Below are 21,103 nucleotides of genomic sequence, written 5' to 3' on the forward strand. Positions count from 1 at the left end.
TGTTAATTTTTGTTAAGAATTAATCAAGCGCTTGTTGAATCTTTCCTTTGTAGTGCTGTTTTTAAAAATATTCTGAACATGAGTTCACATCTTCCAATTATGCCATGTTTTACTATCTACTCCTTTCTCTCAGATTTCATGAAAGGAGAAGGCTTAAGACACTAGGATTTACAATCAAACTGAATTAAATATGTAACTTTATGATTGAAAGTTTATTTATAATATATAACTTATAAAAAATATATACATAAGATAAAACACGTAATATACACCTACTCCTCACTTATCAACTATCTTGTTTTCTGATATTCCACATTTATGACAATAGTAAAAAATCTCCTATCTGACTATTTGTTCATTAGCAACACACATCTGACAGTAACAAATGCCAAGGTGCAAAGTGAGAGTAACACCGGCTGTGATGGTTTAAGGTTATGTGTCAACTTGACTGGGCCATGATTCTTAGTGGTTTGGCAGTTGTGTAATGATGTAATTTGGCAGTTATGTAATGATGTAGTCATCATCCATTTTGTGATCTGATGTAATCATCCTCCATTTTCATATAATGCTGATTTTTATATAACAACATGGTCATTGGAAACTGAGGGGAAATTAGTTACTTTTGTGTGTGGCCTTTCTGGCCATGGTCTTGTAACTCCCACTCTGGTGACCGTGTGATAGGGTAATTGTGGCTCACCAAGGGGATTGGTCAGTTTTGCCTTAAAGGGGAGCCAATCTCAGAGCAGAGAGAAGGAGCCTACCACCACCAAGGAAGGAGAGATCAGCAGAAAAGACCCAGAAGCAAAGAGCTGGCAGCAGGAGACAGTAAGGTGGGCTTCCTGGCCCATGGAGAGGGAAAGTTAAGTGTCTTTGGGCAGAGACTGAGGACCAGGGAGAGGTGTTCCTGTGAACATAGCTGTGGAGAGGCTGCCTGATGAAAGAACTGTATCCTAAGTGTTCCTGAGCCTGAATTGTAACTGTTACTTCCCTTAAGAAACCCCATAATTGGGAGTATGGTCTTTGAGTTCTGTGTGGCCACTGCAATGAATTATCAAACCCAGCAGAGAAGTAAAAAGTGCTGTGTGAGGGATGGTTGGTGTCTGAATTAGTAAAGATGGCATAGAGAGGAGATTTTTCTGTCCTCTGCCTCGTGGGAGTCAGTCTTGCACTGTTAATCTTGGTTTTCCTTCCCCCTTGTGGGGCTGGAGGAAGTCAGGCTTCATCCTCACGCCGTTCTTACAGAGCATAATCATGTCAGTCAGTGAGGAGTGGTTGTATACTGTATATAAGCATGTATATTTGGGAACAAATTTATGATAGTGAGGTAAAACATGACACTCAAAATCATACTTACATAGGACTCACTGGCAATAAATCTATGGCTGTAGGTCTAAGCTATAGTTGTCTAAGCCATAGTTTAATTATTTTTTTCGTTTTATTTTATATTTATAATAAAATAAAATAACCATTTCATTATTATTTTTTCAACTTATTCTATGTAAATTTTATAAAATTTATTGTTGAAGTAGCCAAACAGACACAAGCCCAATATTAGAGCATCACATACTAAGAGTTTTGTAATTTTGAACTGGAGAACAAGTAGATAACAAATGAAAAGCATCAAACAAGCCATCAGCTGTATCACCGTTTCTAGGGAGAATGGACACAGACACACAATGCAAAGGGTAGCTGGCAGTTCAGTGTATGTAGGCAGGATTTGTAGCCTGAATTGTTTTGTTTTTGCTTGAATGGAGGTGCCCTGGCTCTTCTGTGTGGGGCCCCTTAAATGCCAGAATGAGGCAGATTCTACTCTGGGAGGTCAACACTAACATTATGTGCTCTAAATAGTCTCACACGCTATGTCCCACTTCCTTCAGGGAAGAATTGTCAAAGGTTGCTCACATATACAGAACTTCAAGTTTTCAACTCTTCTTGCTATAACTTCCTCTCATTTTTGACAGGCTTACTATAATAACCCCCTGAGTAACTATCGTCATACACTTCACACTCTCATATCCCACCTGCTTTCCTCATTTCAGTCATAGGAATAGCCAAAACCGAACCCGTTGCTATCAAGGTGATTCCAACTCATAGCAACTCTAAAGGACAAAGTAGAACTGCCCCATTGGGTTCCCAAGGAGGGGCTGGCAGATTCAAACTGCCAGCCGAGCTCTTAACCACTGAACCACCAGGGCTCCTATAGGAATATATTTATTGAATACAATTCAGATTTTGTCACTTTCTTAGATACTGCAGTGCCTGCCAATTGTTTTTAGTGAAAAATTGAAATACTTACCATGGCTTAGAGGATTATTGTATTTACCAAGGACTGCCAAAAGAATGAACAAATCTGTTTTAGAAGAAGTACGGCCAGAATGTCCCTTAGCAGCAAGGATGGTGAGATTACATCTCCCTTATTTTGGGCATGTTATCAGGAGGGATCCGTCCCTGGAGAAGGACATCATGCTTAAGTAGAGGGTCAGCGAAAAAGAGGAAGTCCCTCAACGGATATAGATTGATACAAAGGCCACAACAATGGGCTCAAGCATAACAACAATTGTGAAGATGGCGCAGGACCTAACAGTGTTTTGTTTTGTTGTACGTAGGGTCGTTATGAGTTGGAACCAACTTGACGGCACCTAACAACATATCAAGTCGTGTATTACCCAGAACTGGCCAGCACACCATCAGGATACAGTGCTTAGGTGCTAGTAAACCTGTTCAGGCTCCAGAGAAATGTGTCCATGTCGCTTCCTTATGTCCTTGGAAAATGGCAAACTCGTGGGTATTATGTGAAAGACTATGAGTGCTCCTGCCAACAACAGAGAGGGCCACTGCTTTGGTGGGTTTGAAGTATTTGAGCCATTCAAGTGCTCAGTAAAGAGAAGACAAGTTAATTAACTTGTTTAATCCTCTCTCTCACAGACACATTGGTTACAATCAATACTCAGTTATTTTCCAGTAGTGTCAAGTCCCCTTTTCTTGTTTCTCTTCATGTCCCAAGTTGTGGATCCCAGAGAACTCATGAGCTAGCACATTATCTACAACAGTGGCACACAGAGCCTGAAGAACAATCTGTAATATTAAGAATTTTATATTTCACCAAACCCGTTGCTGTCAAGTTGATTCTGACTCATAGCGACCCTGTAGGACAGAGTAGAACTGCCCCATGGGGTTTCTGAGGAGTGGCTGGTGGATTTGAACTGCCGACCTTTTGGTTAGCAGCTGTGCTCTTAACCACTGCACCACCAGGGCTACATATTACTTAATATTATAATCAGAGTCCCTTGGTGGTGCACACAGTTAAAATGCTCAGCTGCTAACCGAAAGGCTGGTGCTTCCAGCCCACGCAGAGCACCTGCTAGAAAGGCCTGGTGATGTTCTTCCAAAAAATCAGTTACTGAAAACCTTACTGTTGTGCAGTTCTGCTCTGACATACATGGGATTGCCATAAATTGGAATAAACAGGACTATAACTGGCTTAACATTATAATTAAATCGTTACTAGTTCCTTACTTTGACAACTAAATGACCATTGGATACTATACTGAATTTTACTTGTTAGATTATTTTTAAAGTCAAATTATTATTAGCACTGGGTTAAACTAATGATTTTAAAATGTAGCTTTAATGAAATGATTATAATGAAAATTTCTACTCATTAATTAAAAATGATGTTGTCTCTTGATTTTATAAACATTTTTTAATATCTTGGAACAAACACACTGAAAAATATATTTATTGATGATTTACTTTCATACCAATTTTTATGAAAAATCTAATATATGATTATTTTGTGCACTTTGAACATGATCACATTTATTATTACTACTTTAGATTGTATTAAATTAAGTAAAAAGCTTCATTACAATTTAGTGATATTGCTGAAATAAAGACATGACATAAATCATATATATATTTTTTTAATTTGTAATATGCATATGTTTTTTGATTTCTCATACATATGTTGTTGGCCCATCATGAAAGCACCCAGATAAGAGCAAAAATGGTAGAATTCAGACACCTCAGATATTTTGCCAACTTTCAGTGAAATAAAAGCATATATGTGTTTTGAAACTGTATTGTTATAAAGGTATATTTGTCAAGCAAAGAGTATAGGGAATAATTTAATTCACAGTGCTTGACATCATTTATCACTTCTATATATTGAGACATATGGTATGATGTGGGCCTCACTTTGTACTCTTGCCTGAGGCCCAGTAAACCTTAGAAACAGGGTTTCATAATAAATCCTCCCCTTGCAGCTTCTTCACACTCCTCCCCCTCAAGTTCACCTACTCCCAATCTGATTCTCCTGTGGTTATTTTCTCTTCGATCACTTCTTCCTGTTGTCACATTGTCTTTTCTCTGCCTCTCCCTTGTTATCATTTCTTTCCTCACTCTCCTTCCTATCAGCAGTCTTTAACAAAAAACAAGCAGAGTGAAAATGTGAACTTGGAGAAGATATACTTTGATTGACTAGGTCTTCTATCCCTGGTTTGTTTTTGCTGTAATCACTGAAACCAAATTAAACTCTCTAAATAGGCAAGTGCCAGGTTTTTTTTTAGTTGTTTCAAACTGTGACTAAGTATTCGCCATTCGACAATAAACAAAGTAAACCATCAAGGTACAATTTTAATGATATTTATGAGCCTGTAAGACAATCCTAGATGATAAGATTAATTGACCTGATGGCTACTGAAATGAGATACATTAAACATGAGACAGTTAATCCGAGTAAGAAGGCAGATGCTTCCCTTGAGATCACCTTCCAGAAGGCTTGAAAGATCAGTTTCTAAATAAAGGATTAGGAAGAAATCTCTCCTGCTCTTCTCCATTTGATCTTTACTACAAATGCCGAGAGGGTGGCTTAGTGGATTGAATAGCCTAAACCCTACTTAATATTCAGCTCATACACAAATTGGCATAGGTTGTAAAATTTGGTAAAATTTTTGGGATTAACTAGCCTACTTAAGACCTCCTCACAAGATTACCTGTCCCTGTGAGGCCTGTTAAATTGCGCCCTTCTCTAACACCTGATGGACCTGTTAAATTGCGCCCTTCTCTAACACCGAATGTATTCCTTCACTGAAGCATGTCCGTATTCACACACAATTTCCTTGAAAATGACTCAAGGGTTCCTTCCTTCTATAATTATGAAAGAACAGTACATTTTTGGAAATGTCTACAAACTGTAGGGCATATGAGAGATTTATTAAACTGAATTAATTCAGTTCTGGAAAAGGATGACATAACTGAACTCACGAGGTTTTAAGACCTAGGTTTGCCGTTTACTAGGTATGTGCTTTGTGAGAATTGTTTTAAGTCTTTGAATCTTGATTTCCTTACCAATTAAACAGAAATGTTAATAATATTTACTTAGCCTCACAAGCATGTAGTAAATATCAAAAGATATCTAAATGCGATATCTTTATAGAAATGCTATTCTAACATACTCTAGCATGCTAAGTGCTCGGAATCCACTGCCATAGCATTTTCTATCAGTCAAATAAACTAAAAAAACAACTACCACTATAATTGTCTCTTCAATGTCTAGCTCAGATCCTGAGATTCAATACCTACTCTGAAATAGTTTTAGATAGCTGTCAAATGTGCCAAATTCCAAAAAAAAGTATCATTGCAATTTCTTGAAACTCATCTGCTATTCAATAAAAATTGAACGTCTAGTATGTGCCAAGCATTTAAATAGTTGCTTAAAGGACAAAGAAAAGCAAACAGAAGTTTGCCACTAGTTGTTGTAAGAGCTGTAAGTGAAGAGTCTTGGGAACCGCAGGGTGGACGGCCCTCCAGTTGCTGAGGAGGTGGAGGAGGGTGCGGGTGTTCTGAGCGCTGATGTTGTAATGTATGATTTATGCCGTGTGAATGGAATCTACTGAGGCAGCTGGGTAGCAGGTCAGTAGGTGCAAAGGACCAGAGGGAAGAAGGGGAGAACAAGAGCTGAGGAACATAGGAGAATTTAGTATGGGTGAAAGCACTGTATGTTGTGGCTTGCTAATTCTAGGGAAAATGACCATGATACTTATATTTCTGTCAACCAACTCAGAAATTTCTTCAAATTGTGTAGAATGGTAGGATAAGTTGTTTTAGGGGGGACCACAGATTGTGAAGGCCCTTTTACTAAGGATTTCAATTGTTTTTCTCCCCCCCTCCCCCATACAATAGGAACTATTAGAGATTTTTGACAAAATAGTGTCCCAGAAAAACCACGTGTTCAGAAAGACTCAGTTTCAGAGAACAAAATGGAAACAGGTATACCAGTTAGAAGATTGTGTAGTAATCCAGGTGAGAAAAGACAATAGCTGGAAGCAATCAATGGCGGGCAGTGGGAGGAGAGAATACCTGAAGAGTCATTGGTGTGCTGTTTAGTGATTTTAGATGGGAGCTGATATAGTGGAAGGCTCTGGATTGGTGGTGTCAGAGTTCATGGTGGTATCATTCAATTGAAATAAAACTTAAAAATGAAGAGTAGGTTTTCAGGAAGTAGAAATTTATTTTGCACATTACACTTTTGAGGTGTTTTAATGACAACCAGCGCTTTCCAGGAGGAAGTTGAAGATGCACGTTCTTTTTTTTTAATTATAATTTTTATTGTGCTTTAAGTGAAAGTTTACAAAACAAGTTAGTCTCTCACACAAAAGCCCGTATACACCTTGCTACACACTCCCAATTGCTCTCCACCTAATGTGACAGCCTTCTCTCTCCCTCCACTCTCTCTTTTTGTGTCCATTTCACCAGCTTCTAACCCCCTCCACCCTCTCAACTCCCCTCCAGGCAGGAGATGCCAACATAGTCTGAAGTGTCCACCTGATCCAAGAAGCTCACTCCTCACCAGCATCCCTCTCCAACTTATTGTTCAGTCCAATCCATGTCTGAAGAGTTGGCTTCAGGAATGGTTCCTGTCCTGGGGGCCATTACCACTTGGGTCCTTCTAGTCTCAGTCAGACCGTTAACTCTGGTCTTATGGGAATTTGGGGTCTGCATCCCACTGCTCTCCTGCTCCCTCAGGGGTTCTCTGTTGTGTTCCCTGTCAGGGCAGTCATCGGTTGTAGCCAGGCACCGTCTAGTTCTTCTGGTCTCAGGCTGATGTAGTTGCTGGTTCAAGTGGCCCTTTCTGTCTCTTGGGCTCATAATCACCTTGTGTCCTTGGTGTTCTTCATTCTCCTTTGATCCAGGTGGGTTGAGACCAATTGCTGCATCTTATATGGCTGCTTGCTAGCATTTAAGACCCCAGATGTCACACTTCCAAGTGGGATGCAGAATGTTTTCTTCATAGATTTAATTATGCCAATTGACTTTGATGTCCCCTGAAACCATGGTCCCCAGACCCCTGCCCCTGCTACGCTGGCCTTGGAAGCATTCAGTTTATTCAGGAAACTTCTTTGCTTTTGGTTTAGTCCAATTGTGCCTGTTCTTTTGTATAGGAGAGACATTTTAGCTGAGTGTACAGTTCCAGGAATGTTTAAAGACGCAGGGGATAGCTGACGTCAAAGAGGCCTCCATATATCGATTCTGGATGAAAATAAGAAGGAAGAGCCACTAGGGATTCCATGACGCATCCAGATTTATGGATGAGAAGAAGAATCATAGACAGGGAAAGAAAGGTGTATAAGATGATAAAGCTGTTTTTGCAGTCCTGTTTTGGCCTGAAAATCTTTCTTTCCGATTGCTTGTACTTTATCCTTACATTATTAGATTTTACCCAAAATGCTAGGTATTTATTATAAACTTATCATTTGGTAGTTTTTGTCCACACTCTAACTAAAGACACTCTAACTAAATACTAGAAATTGTCCCAGCTGAAATTATTCCACAGCATTTTTTTAGTGATTATTAAAAAAGAGAGAGAGAGTGAAACAATCCAGTAAAATGTTGCCCACTTAAAAAATAATAATTATGTCTAAATGATGCGATATCCTTTTAAGGGTTTATTCACACACAGGCGTGCTATTCAGGAAGGAATGTGTTAAAATTGCCTCTGAAATTCCAGTATGATTATTTTGCAAAGTGTGGTCTCAGGTTGTGAAGGAAGCAAAAAGATAACATCTGTGCTCAATAAGCATTTCCATAAACCATCTAGTAGGTGCCAAAATGCTTATGTAGCAGTGTGAGAAATCAAGGTTATTTACTTCCTTGCTAATTCTTTGTTAGGCAAGTCCCTTCCTCTCAGCTCCGCACTATTTTTTTTTTCTTTACATATTTTGCCAGCTTCTTCAGTCCCCGAATGAATATCAGCAGTTCCTAAATACCCTCATAATTCAACCTCTGTTAATTCTATAACCATGTGGATCCTTCTGGCTTCCAATAACAGAGGACACTTGTCTTACTTTTCTTATGGGCTTTATTATCTTACATAACAAGAGGCGATGGCAGGGTTGCTTAATTCCGAGTCTCCACAATGTCATCAAGAACACAGCGTCTTTATGCTGCACTGTTCTCACATAATGGCAAGATTCTTAAGCATCTTTAAAAAAGCAAAACAAAACAAAACAAAAAACAGTTACTGTCTAGTTGATGCCCATGTGTTTCAGAGTAGGACTGTGCTCCATAGGAGGAGTCTCTGGGGAGTTTCAAACTGCCAGTCTTTTGGGTAGTAGCCCAGTGCTGAGAAGTTACCACCCAGGGGCTTCTTAAGCTTATTAAAAAACCAAAACCTGGTGCCATTGAGTCGATTCCGACTATAGGACAGAGCAGAACTGCCCCCATAGAGTTTCCAAGGAGCACCTGGCAGATTCAAACTGCCAGCTTTTTGGTTAGCAGCCGCAGCACTTAACCACTATGCTACCAGGGTTTCCTAAGCTTATTACAAAGAGGTATTTAAGTCTGTTCTCTTTGTGGTTGTTGAGGATGGCTCCACAGTTCAGCCATCACAGGAATAGGGGTTTTCCTCCTAGATGTTTCTTTTTCCTTTACTAGGTATATGGGAGGCTTTTTCTGGAAACCCTGGTAGGCTTTCTCTCTTCGGGTACTGCCCAGAATAGGGTCATATGGCCCTTCCTATGCTAATTACTGGCAAGAAAGATGGCATCGGTTTATTGACTGAGACTTATGGATATTTGCCTCTTGGGGCTGTAGCAAGGTTGCATAACACTTCAATCAAGCTGGAGTAAAAGGAGGAGGGAGTGCATTTTTTTTTTTTTATTAGAAAGCACATTATCTGCCATCTTTCTGTAATCTTTTTCCTTCTGTCCGTATGTAAAGAAGCAGTTCAAATCTCATACTGCACTCCTTCATTCTTTAACTCTTCAGAGATTAGATGGAACTCAAATCAAATGATGCTCTTGGAAACAAAATCTACCCATATTATATTTTTTCAGCTGCATATTTCAAACACAAGATTCAACTAACTTAGGCTTTTATAGAGGTTAACTTCACCATGAGTCGAAATCTACTCTAGGGCACCAAATAACAACGACGCTTTTCTAATTTCCTGAGATGTTCACATGTCAGGCAACACTGGTTTTTTGCTCCCTTGTTTTAGGGACACTGTTTGGCCTTTTGAATCCACCAGCCACTCCTTGGAAACCCTGTGGGGCAGTTCTGTTCTGTTCTATAGGGTTGCTATAAGTTGGAATTGACTCTATGGCAACAGGGTTGGTTCTGGTTTGGTTTGCTTCTTGATTGGTTCTTTCAGAAAACAAGATCTAGGGTGAATACCCTATGTCCTCTATACGTTCTGTATTTGCTATTTTGAATAAATTTTGCCAAATATAAAAAGTGAAGTAATCATGAAATCAGCTATTTACTGCTTGACTGGAAAAGCATCTTTTGCTTTTTCTTTTCTTAATGATGGAACAGAGTATATATTTTACACACAAAATTTTGATGATAAATACAGAGGTCCTTAAATTTTAGGTACAGTCAGATATATATATATATTATATATTTAAATCTGCTTTACCATGTTAAAGTGAAAATGTCATGCTCTTTATATAAAAAAAGGGCCCTTTTTAGCCACTGTCTATTGGGCGGAATTTTCCTAGTAGTAGTGTTGCTGAATCTGAAAATGTTCACTAACACATTTATTCACCTAATACTTAATACTTACTAGGTTACAAATTATTAACTGAAACAGGACACAAAGCTCTATGACAAACACCTCACCAAACCAAAAAACCAAACCTGAGTCTGACTCATAGTGACAAACACCTTAGAGTGGCTAAATATTTCATTTGGGAGACATAATAATAATGGAAAGCCCTCTTCCTTAGTTTGATATATGAAGCACTGGGCAGTCTGGCTCCAGTAATATTTCTAGTCTCATCAACCACAGTTTCCCCGAACTGCAGCCTCACAGAACCTCTCTCTGAGCTTGGAATGTACAGATTCTACCACAACTCATCACTTTTGTATCTGACATTCCCCATAGATAGAAAACACATGTCTCTTCACACTCCCAACAACGAATCCCCATCACTCCCACATGTAGATGCTGATTCATACTCCCCGATCCCACAGCTAATCTCTCTCTCTCTCTCTCACAAACACACACATCAAGTGCCCCTAACTCCTCATAGAGTGGCAGTTTATTATCCTACTATTGGTGGGTCCACAGCTTTTTATTCAGACTGAAAATGATTACAATCAGAATATTTAATTGAGTTTTTCCAATCTCTGACCAAAAACTATTTTCCTTCCTTCTGAGTCTCTTAATTGCAGCCATACTAGACTTTCAGCATCTTAAAGTCTTGAGTGTCTTGAAGTCTCCACATTTTCCCAAAGTATCCGGCCCCTTCCTATCTTCATGTCTTCCTGTATGTGTCACGTATTCCATGATCCGTCACTTGATCCAGTCTTTAGCTTCTATATATAACTCATTAGAACCCTTATTTTTCTGCCATTTTGGGAAAATTGGCAGCCTTGAGGTATTCCAACTGTTCACTTCCTTATTATTTACACTTAGGTTGCTAATTTCTAATTATAAAAAATTTATATATTAATAGGTTACAAATTTCTAATTTTTAATTCTAATTGGGGGCTCAAGTAGCTACTGAAATTGCACCCTCCTCCCCCCACCCCGCCCCACAAGGCAAGGTAGTAAATAAACAATACTACCATATTGCGGAAAACATTATGGTGAACTGTAGGATTACCATATGACCCAGCAATTCCCCTCCCATACCCTAGGGACATAAAAGCAATGACAAAGACATATGTACACCAATGTTCATTTCGGCATTATTCACAAAAGTGAAAATGTGGAAAAAACCTAAGTGCCTTTCAACAGGTGAATGGATAAACAAAATGTGGTACATATATCAATGGGGTACTACTCAGCATTAAAGAAAAATAAAGTCCTGATACATGCTACAACATGGATGAATCTTGAAGACATTATGCTGAGTGAAATAAGTAAATCACAAAAAAGGCAAATATTGCATGGCATGGTTTCACATATATGAAATGACAAGATTAGGTAAATGTATACAGACCAGAGGTTACTGCTGTTTACCAGGAGTAGAATGGGGGAGGATCACTCATTGAGAAGTAGTGAATTTTTGTCTATGGTGACTGGAAAATTGACACCAACTAAGGGCAACGGAAACTCAACAGGACTAATATAGCTGTTACTATTAAGCTGTACACCAGAAAGGAAAAAGGGGAGGTGGCAAAATGGCAAATAAAATGTTTTAAATAATTTTATAACTACAACCAAAAACAAAAACTCATTGCTTTTGAATCCATTCCTACTTATAGTGACCTTAATAGGACAGAGTAGAATTGCCCTCATAGGATTTCCAGGGAGAGGCTGATGGATTTAAATTGCTGACCTTTTGGTTAGCAGCCAAGTTATTAACCACTACACTACCCAGGGTCTATAACTACAATAGTAGCAAAAAAAAAAAAAGGCTTCCTGTACTGATACGAATTAAAAAAAAAAAAAAACCTTTGCCAAAGGGTCAATTCCAATTCCTAGTAACCCTATAGACAGAGTAGAACTGCCCCATAGAGTTTCCAAGGAGTGCCTGGTGGATTCGAACTGCTGACCTTTTGGTTAGCAGCCGTAGCACTTAACTACTACACCACCAGGGCCTCTTTGATAATACTTAGGTACAACTAAAGACTTCATAGGATTAGTTTCATTGGTTTGAAGGTTTAGGTCATGGCTTTGAGGGTCAGTCAAGTCAACTGGTCTAATGTTGTTTTCAGAGCTTCTATTCTACTTCCTTAGGAGCCCTGGTGGCACAGTGGTTAAGAGCTCAACTGCTAACCAAAGAGTTGGCAGTTTGAATACACCAGTTGCTGCTCAGAAATTCTATGAAGTAGTTCTAGTCTGTCCTATAGTGTTGCTATGAGTTGGAATTCTCTCATTGGCAATGGGTTTTGGTTCTACCACCTAGTTTAGTGAGCAGCACCTGAGGTCTTAAAAGTTTGCGAGTAGCTGTACAAGGTATAACAATTGGTCTCTGTTTGCCCGTAACAACAGAGGAGGAAAAAGGCCAAGAAAATGGAGAAGAAAATGAACTGTAGGTTTAATTGCCTCCAGGAACTACTGCCTCTGTTACCATGGCAGCAGAAGAAATGAATTGTGCCTGGCTACCATTACCGAAAATTTTGATCAAGGACCCAAGATATGAATTCTGATCAAAAGGAGGAAATGTGTGGAACAGAACTTCAAACTCATATGGAAACCTGACTTACTAGATTTGCTGAGACTTGAGGAACCCCCAAATCTAATGCCTGGAAATAATTTTTAAACCTTGAACTGAAACTATCTCAAGAAGCCGTCATTAAACTAAACAACGGTTTAACCCAGTTAATAAAGAATGGTTGAATTGACCATTATACTCTCACAAGGAATTATCTATGTGAGTTCAAACTGACAACAGTTAATCTAAAGTGCAAATGAGAGCTGTAAGTAGCAGAGACCCTAATTAATGGTGATGAAACAATGTGTGTAGAGATAGTAAGAATGGTGACAGAAGGGGACCCAATGTGTATCTAACCAATGTAACTGATCTGTACACATACCAATTACAAATGAATGTATGCTTGGTTGTGTATGTTGCCTCCAAAAACAAGTAAAAATAAAAATTAAAAAAAAACCAGTATCACATCCTTGGAGGCAGAGTAAAAAGTAATGCTCCTCTTAAAAATCTAAAGGATGCAAGCGTGGGTGGCGGTGCCTATCAGATATTAAATCAATTTGCCAGTCTGGCTACTGCAAAAGCTATATAATCCTGGAGAATGACTGTAGGCTGCCAACTCAATCAATTGGCTCTTGATTTGGCAAATGAGTTCTTCTTAATTCCAGCCAAGAAAGAGGACCTGAAGTATTTCTCTTTCACATGGAATGGAAAATTGCACACATTTACAATATTGTCTCAGAGCTATGTTAACTTTCATGCACTTACAATTTAGTCTGAAAAGATTTGAACCATTTGAACATCCATGCAGAACATCAAGCAATGAGGCTATTAGGCTGATGAAGCAGGATGAGCATGATGTGGCAATATGATGGAGATTATGCTAAGAGACATGCCCTATAGAAGGTGAGAGGTGGAGGTTTTAGAGATCTTATGGCTAGGGGCATGCCAAGATATCTTCATCAAAGTTAAGGATAAATTGCAGCACTTTTCATCTCTTTCTAAGAAGAAAGAAAAACAACATCTGGTATTCCTCTTAGGGTCTAAAAGACAGTGCAGTCAACACCTAGGAACACTGCTTCTGATAATATACCAGGTGAAATGGAAAGCTGCATGCTTTGAGCAAGATCCAGAGAAGAAAAGTGCTCTATGTCCTGCTGCTGGACCCTATAACCTGGAGACTCTATGGAAATGGATGTATCAATGATGAAAAAAGAAGTGTGGAGTTCGTAGCAAGTCTAAATAGGAGAGCCCCAATGCAGAGGTCCTGGAGCAAACCACACCTCTAAACTCTGCAGGGTTACAGATCTTGGTCACCAAACTGAGATGTAAAATCTGTCTGAGAGAGCAAGTTTCTCACTGAACTAAACTTAACAGCTATTACCCGGGCACTTTGGGCACCTGGTGTTTAGGGACCAGTCAGCAAGGAGTCACTATCTCCTCAGTGGTAACTGACCATGGCAACAGAAGGTTTTGCTTTTTTTAGAGGCTGTGGACAGGCAAGAATATGTCTAGTGCTCAGGTGAAATTTTTGAGTGCATTTTTGTACTCCAAATCGACTCGATAGCACTGGATTTTGGCCAAAATATGACCAAATGGGTAAGTGCAGCTTCATTGGCCTGAGACAGGTATGGTTACTAAGGGCTAAGACATTTTAGGAATAAAAGTTTGGGTCACACCACCAGGTAAACCACCTAGACCAGCAGAGGTGGTAGTTGAGGGCAAGGGGAATTTAGAGGGAAGGGTGGAGGAGAGAGACAATAAGTAACATTTGTGTGGCTGAGGTCAAATGGAGCAATGGGGGTTGAAGTTTATGTTATTGAAATACCTCTTCCAACCACTTCCCCCCCTAAAAAGAAACACCCACGAGTGCCCTAGAGGAGATGTTCCCCAAACTCTACAGATACAGAATGATAAAAGAGAGGTCTGTAGCATACATGCAGATATCTGCTCATATCTCCCTTCCAGAAGAGGTTTGTTGTCTAACTGTGAGTAGTGTGGTGTGGTTAATTGATAGCCTCCAGACGCTCCCTTCCTTAAAGTTTCCCTCAGCTCTCAAGCCAAGACCACAATCTTCTTGGGGCTTCCCCAGCCAATAACTGAGCTAGCTGATACTATAAGAGTCTAGCCGTTCCACCCAGTGCAACTTCTCTGCCGGACTATCATTGCTTCAGGGCTCCATGTTGGTCTATCAGACTTTCCAGGTCTGCAGCAAATCTGCTGGTTACTCTTCCCAATCCTGCTTTCTTTTTCTATCACAATTGTTGCACCCCAGTGAAACTTTTATACTCCTAGCTTTGGTCACAGCCTTTGTTTCCTGGAGAAACTAACCAGAACGATCCCTTAATCTCTCAATGATAATGTCATCTCTTCTTCCCAAATGTTGTAGTAACTAAGGCTGCATAACAAACTATCCCAAAACTCAAAGGCGTAAAACAACAATAACATTTATTTTACGCCGGATCTTTAGACAGGGCAGTATTTGGTGGAGACAGCATATTATTCCTCTCCATATCAGTTGGCGTGGATTGAAGGTCAATGCCTGGAATTGTCTGAAGACTAGATTACATGTCTGGTATCTACACTGGGAAGAAACAAATACCTGAGAGCTGGCTTCTGGGTCCTCGGGAATCTATTTCTTTTAAGCCTGTCATATTACGAGACGCTGTAGAATTACTGCTTCAACTTAACTGGGCTTCTTACGTGGAGGCTTAGGTCTCCGAATGTACACGTACTGAGAAAGAGAGGGAGGGCAAGCAATCAGGCAGCAGCTGCATCATATGTTGTTACCTAGCCCCTGAAGTCACACAGCATCCATTCCACTGTAATCAGTTGTCCTCTCGGTTTCAAGAGAAATGAACAGAGATGCCACATCTCAAAGAAGAAGTGTTAACATCTCTTTGGAAGAAGAATATATGCTAGGGGTCTGTTGGCATGACGTCGGTAAAAACTAATGGTAGGAATTCCCATAAAGGACAGATTACAAATGAAGACAACGGTCTAATAGTCTGGAATGAACAAACAGTAAGACACGAGAAGCACTCTCCCAAGCAAAACTAATTGCTATCATTTCTCTTTCCTAAGATGCTTCAAGTGTAGTTAAGTAATTTGTTGTCTTTCTATTCCACCAACTGATGGAAGAAGGGCTTCTTTCCATCTTTACATTTCCAAGATCGAGCAATCTGCTGGAAACAATGGTCATCAGTAAAATTTTTTGTGAATACATGATTGCTATACAGCAAGATGGAAACCCTGGTGAAGTGGTGGTCAAATGCTGTGGTTGCTGGCTAAAAGTTGGCAGTTTGAGTCCACCAGGATCTCCTTGGAAACTCTATGGGGCAGTTCTACTCTGTCCTATAGGGTCACTATGAGTCAGAATCGACTGGACAGCAATGGGTTTGGTTTGGTTTTTGCCTAATACAGAAAGATGCATGCTTGCCTGAAAGAGTGAGTATGCAGACACTTCTGCTTTCTTGAACCATAGAAAATAGGAAAAATAGTGATCTAAACTCAGAAGGCTTGCAAGGAATATACCCACTGCCGTCGAGTTGATTCCAACTCATAGCAACTCTATATGTATATATATATGCAAGGGATATAGTAAAAAAAAAAAATTTTTTACTCTCCAATTATTTCATGAGGAGATGAAACGAATGAAGAATGTAAGGATTTCAGAATGTAAGGATGATTGTTCATTATATTCTCCTGAGGAGTGAAAAGCAAAGTAAAATGTCCCTCATTCCTCATTCCTAAACTGTGAAGCCCAGTTGTTTTATGTTCTGTAGGCCTGAGAATTCCTGGTCACAAGTGTGCATGTGCTGCAGCTCAGTAGTGACCAGGACAGGATATTATGCGTAACTCTCTCCTTGGGAGGAACGTAATAGGGATAACAGGCATCCTGAAGACACCTGTTACTCTCATTTCTCCAGTGTCCGGCATTGGCCGATGGCCATTTTTATTGGTCCCCAGTCAAGTTGTTGCAAGGGACTTTGTATCCAGGCCCCCACTGTGTAAGAAAGGAGAAGTTTGTCTACCTGGACTCTGGTTTTTATAGCAATTATGACTGTTTTATGTTTGAACGGAAGGACCACATTTTAAAAATAGAGACAGCCAATAAAATGGACAGTCTTAGACAAAAATATAAAATTATAGTCAATCTAAAAGGTTTCAATAAACATCTTAACTGTTTTTTTGTTTGGAAATATAATTAAACACACTCAGCACATCTGGATAAAAAATTTTTCAGAGATACAAAACTTACCATCGTGGGGCTAACCTTTTTAGATAATAAGAAATTAGTTAATTCTACAGATGCCACTATGGATAATTCTAGTTGTAAATAAACAATCCATTGAATGAGCTATTTCTGTTTGAGCTAATGAAGAGTGACATTTAATGAAAATATTGTTCAGATAAAAAATAAATGTTCAATTCAAAAATTGCCTTAGGTTTGAGGCTTGCTGTTACTGTGTGCTGAATAGCTTCTGTTTGTTACAAACAGTGAAACTTGTTTTCCATTTCCAACAGCTTGTCGTTTCTTAGAGTCTAAGTTTGCCTTTTTTAAACTTATAATTGTTATTTATGAAGTTGTCAGAGGTGTTAATAAGCACACATTAATAAAACCCCTGCCTGAAATTGAATACCTCATAGACTAACGGTTAAGTAGCAGCAGACACACTCCACTGGACTAAGTTAAAAAAAAATATGCCAAAGTTCCTTCCCGCAATTAAGAATACAGAGCACCTAAGGCTTAAGGTAGGATTACAAAATTTATACCTCTATGCCAACACCAACTTTAACGCCAGCTCCAGATTTTTGCTAAAGTATGTCATGTTGTAGAAAGGAACATGTACAAGCTTCACTTCAACTTAGTTGAAGGGTAATGCTGCTTTTTGTCGCTATTATAGTTGTAGTAAAAACTTTCTTGATTTCATGTATATATACATAAATATGGAGCCCTGGTAACGCAGTGGTTAAGAGCTCAACTGCTAACCAAGAGGTTGGTGTTTCAAACCCACCAGCAGCTACGTGGAAATCCTATGCAGCAGTTCTAGTCTGTTCTGTGTGGTCACTATGAGTCGGAATTGGCACAATGGGTTTGGTTTAGTATATATATTATATATACGTATATAAATATACACATACATCTCTATATGGACGTATATAGAGGTAGGTATGTAAGTACATGTATACTAAAACAAAACAAAAAAACTGATTGCCATGGAGTCAATTCTGACTCACAGGGACCCCCTAGGACAGAGTAGAACTGCCCTATAGGGTTTCTAAGAAACCCCTGGTGGACTCAAACTGCCAAACTTTTGGTTAGCAGCCGATCTCAACCACTACTGTCACTAAGGCTCTCTCTCTCTCTATATATAACATATGTATATACATTATATATATGTGTACCCCTGAGAATTCCTAGCCACCAGTGTATAGTCCTGCATCTGAGCAGCACATTCACCCAGAAGTTATATGAATGCGTGTTTGTGATTTTCTGGGTTATATGAGAGTGTATATGATTTTGAACTCCATGATATATGGTAACCAAACCCAGTCCCAGGCCCGTCGAGTCAATTCCAACTCATAGCGATCCTACAGTCTTACAAATAAATTGACTAAACTATGAAAAATAAGTATTTGGGTAAGGCATCTAACTGTGAGCAATTTCCATAATCATGCTTTAAAGACCACATCGTATGTGGCTGATGGAAGGGCCCAGATGGAACCATTGCAGCTATTTGGGTGCAATGCATTAGTATCCTGAGAAGAGAGTACGTTGGTGAAGAAGAATGAATATACCACGTACTGCCAGAAGGAACAATTATGTCTTGGAAAAAGTACAGGCTGAGTGCTCCTTAGAAGGCAGGATGAAAAGACTTCATCTCACCTATCCTGTACTTGGTACTAGGAGGGAGCGGTCCCTGAAGAAGGACATCATGCCTGGTAAAGCAGAGGGTCAGCAAAAAAAAAGACTGTCAACGAGGTAGATTGACACAGCGGCTGCAACAATGGCTCAAACACAGCAAGGACGGCCCAGGACAGGGCAGTGCTTTCTTCTGTTGTACACAGGGGAGCTATGAGTTGGAACCCACTCAAGAGCACCTAACAAGAACAAAACAAAAGTACACCCAACCCACCCTGCTCCACACCCCAAGCTGACCTCCTGAGTGGCAGTCAGAACCACAGCCTTGGTTCTCTGGTCTGTACCTCTTCATATCTCATCCACTCTCACCTACAACTTGCCTGTGTTTGGTCCTATTTTCATAGTTTTGGCTACTAATAAAGCAGGCTATTCCAGACTATGTACTCTTGCAAAGACTTTTTTTTTTTTTTTCCAAGGTAAATAACTACCTTGGCTAATTTTTGAGGGTTTCGATTCCATTGCATTATATTGATCTGACCTGGACATGCAACACTATGGAAACAGTGTTAAAATCATAGTTGAAGAGTTGTAGGAGATTTTAGACAAAGATAATAGGTCTTTGAATGATCTAAGGCTGCCAAATCAATTGAAAGATGAGTGAAAAGGAAAGGAGGAAGGTGACAAAGAAATGAAACATAAATGGAAGGAGGAGTGGGAAGGAGACCAGAAAAGGTGTTAGAGAAAAAATAGTCAAATTATGTCAAGAATTTGGCAGAAGGACAACTGGAACAAACTTTGGCATTAGTCATTTGTTTTTGGTAGGACTAGAGACAGAACTAACATTCAAGCAAGAGTCGGTGTCTTAAATCAAGAAAAATAAATGGCATAGCCTTTTTATTTATGTAAAATTTGCATGTATTATTTATGCCCAAAGGGAAGAGAAACAAAACAGAACAATCTTCCCAATACTACTAAAACACACCAAAGCAGTTCTCTATGAATGTTATGTTACACGCATAGATAATCTTAGACTGCAAATGATGTTAAAAGTTTTGACCACATTCAATTAGTGCAAGTAAATGGCCTAAATTTAGTTCAACACCTATGATTTTTATTTAATTAGAAGGTCTATATACCCATCAGAAACCTTGGTGGCGTAGTGGTTAAGCACTACTGCTGCTAACCAAAAGGTCGGCAGTTCGAATCCAGTACACGCTCCTCAGAAACTCCATGGGGCAGTTCTACTCTGTCCCATAGGGTCTCTATGAGTCGAAATTGACTCGATGGCAATGGGGTTTTTACACCCATCAATACTTTAAATTATTTTGGCAAAAACTTGGAATCTTTTAAAACAAGACGACACTTTTGTCAACACTTTAGAACAAATCTGGTTATGTCATTATATTTAAAAGGGACATATGAAATGAGAAAACTGTAAGACAAACAGAAAATTTAGGAAGCGTCTGGGTCTAACTCTGCTTAAATAAGAGCTACCTACTAATGTCATCAAATGATAAAGTCATGTGACTGAATGGTGATCCCGACAGAGAAGCTTGCATACTTGCTTTTCAATGTATATAATTTTAGATGAAAACATACAAAGCGAAACATACCACAATCCAACAATTTCTAAGTGCACAATTCAGTTACATTGATTACTTTCTTCAAGTTGCTCAATTCTCTCTCTTCTTTTCCAAGTTATACCACCACCATTAAGATAAACCCACTGCCCCTTAATCATCTCATCTAACCTTTCAAGTTGCTGTTGTCAATTTGATCCCATATAGACAATTTTTTAAAAGAGCACTATGCTCAAGGCAGAACTATGGTTTAAAGATGACTTCAGGGGTAGCTTTCGTTTAAGGTTTAAGATTTGAAGATTGTTTCAGGGGATCATCCAGTCTCAAAGACTCCAGAAAGTCCAGATTACATGACAATTTTAAATTCTGTTCCACATTTTCCACCTTTTGATCAGGATTCTTCTATAGAATCCAGTTCTGGTCTCATCCAGTTCTGGTCTCATGACCAAGGAGGCACTTGTCCATGGAGACAACTAGACACACATTCCTATTCCTTTTTTTTCACTCCCTGCCTCTCCTTCTTCCTCTGCTGCTCCAGGTGAACAGGGACCGATTGTACCCTGGGTAGTTACTCACAACCTCAGGCGCTATACAACAAACCAGGAGGTAGAACGGAAACACCAGAAACAATATTAGAACAATTCATGGGACAATTTCATGGGACTGGGATGTCCCATGAAACCATTCCCCTAAGTCTCCAAACCAAGAAACCAAACGCCATGAGGTGTTTGGCTGTTCGTAAGCAGGCTTAGCAGCTTCTATTTACTGCTGTTGTTGTAAAAATATATATATAACACAGCTTTTACCAATTCGACTTTTTCTAAGTGTACAGATTAGTGACATCAATTACGTTAATCACGTTGTACCGGAATCATCCTTAATTGACACGGTATTTCCCATCACCATAAACAAAAATGCATCACCCACTTCCCATACAGTGACTCCCCCTTTCCTCCTCCCTCCCACCTCGAAAACACAAAAAACAAACCTGTTGCCATTGAGTTGATTTCGACTCATAGTGACCATGATTATCTTTGGTTTCAATGCATTTG

This window comes from Loxodonta africana, chromosome 23 (assembly GCF_030014295.1).
Source record: "Loxodonta africana isolate mLoxAfr1 chromosome 23, mLoxAfr1.hap2, whole genome shotgun sequence".
NCBI lineage: Eukaryota > Metazoa > Chordata > Mammalia > Proboscidea > Elephantidae > Loxodonta > Loxodonta africana.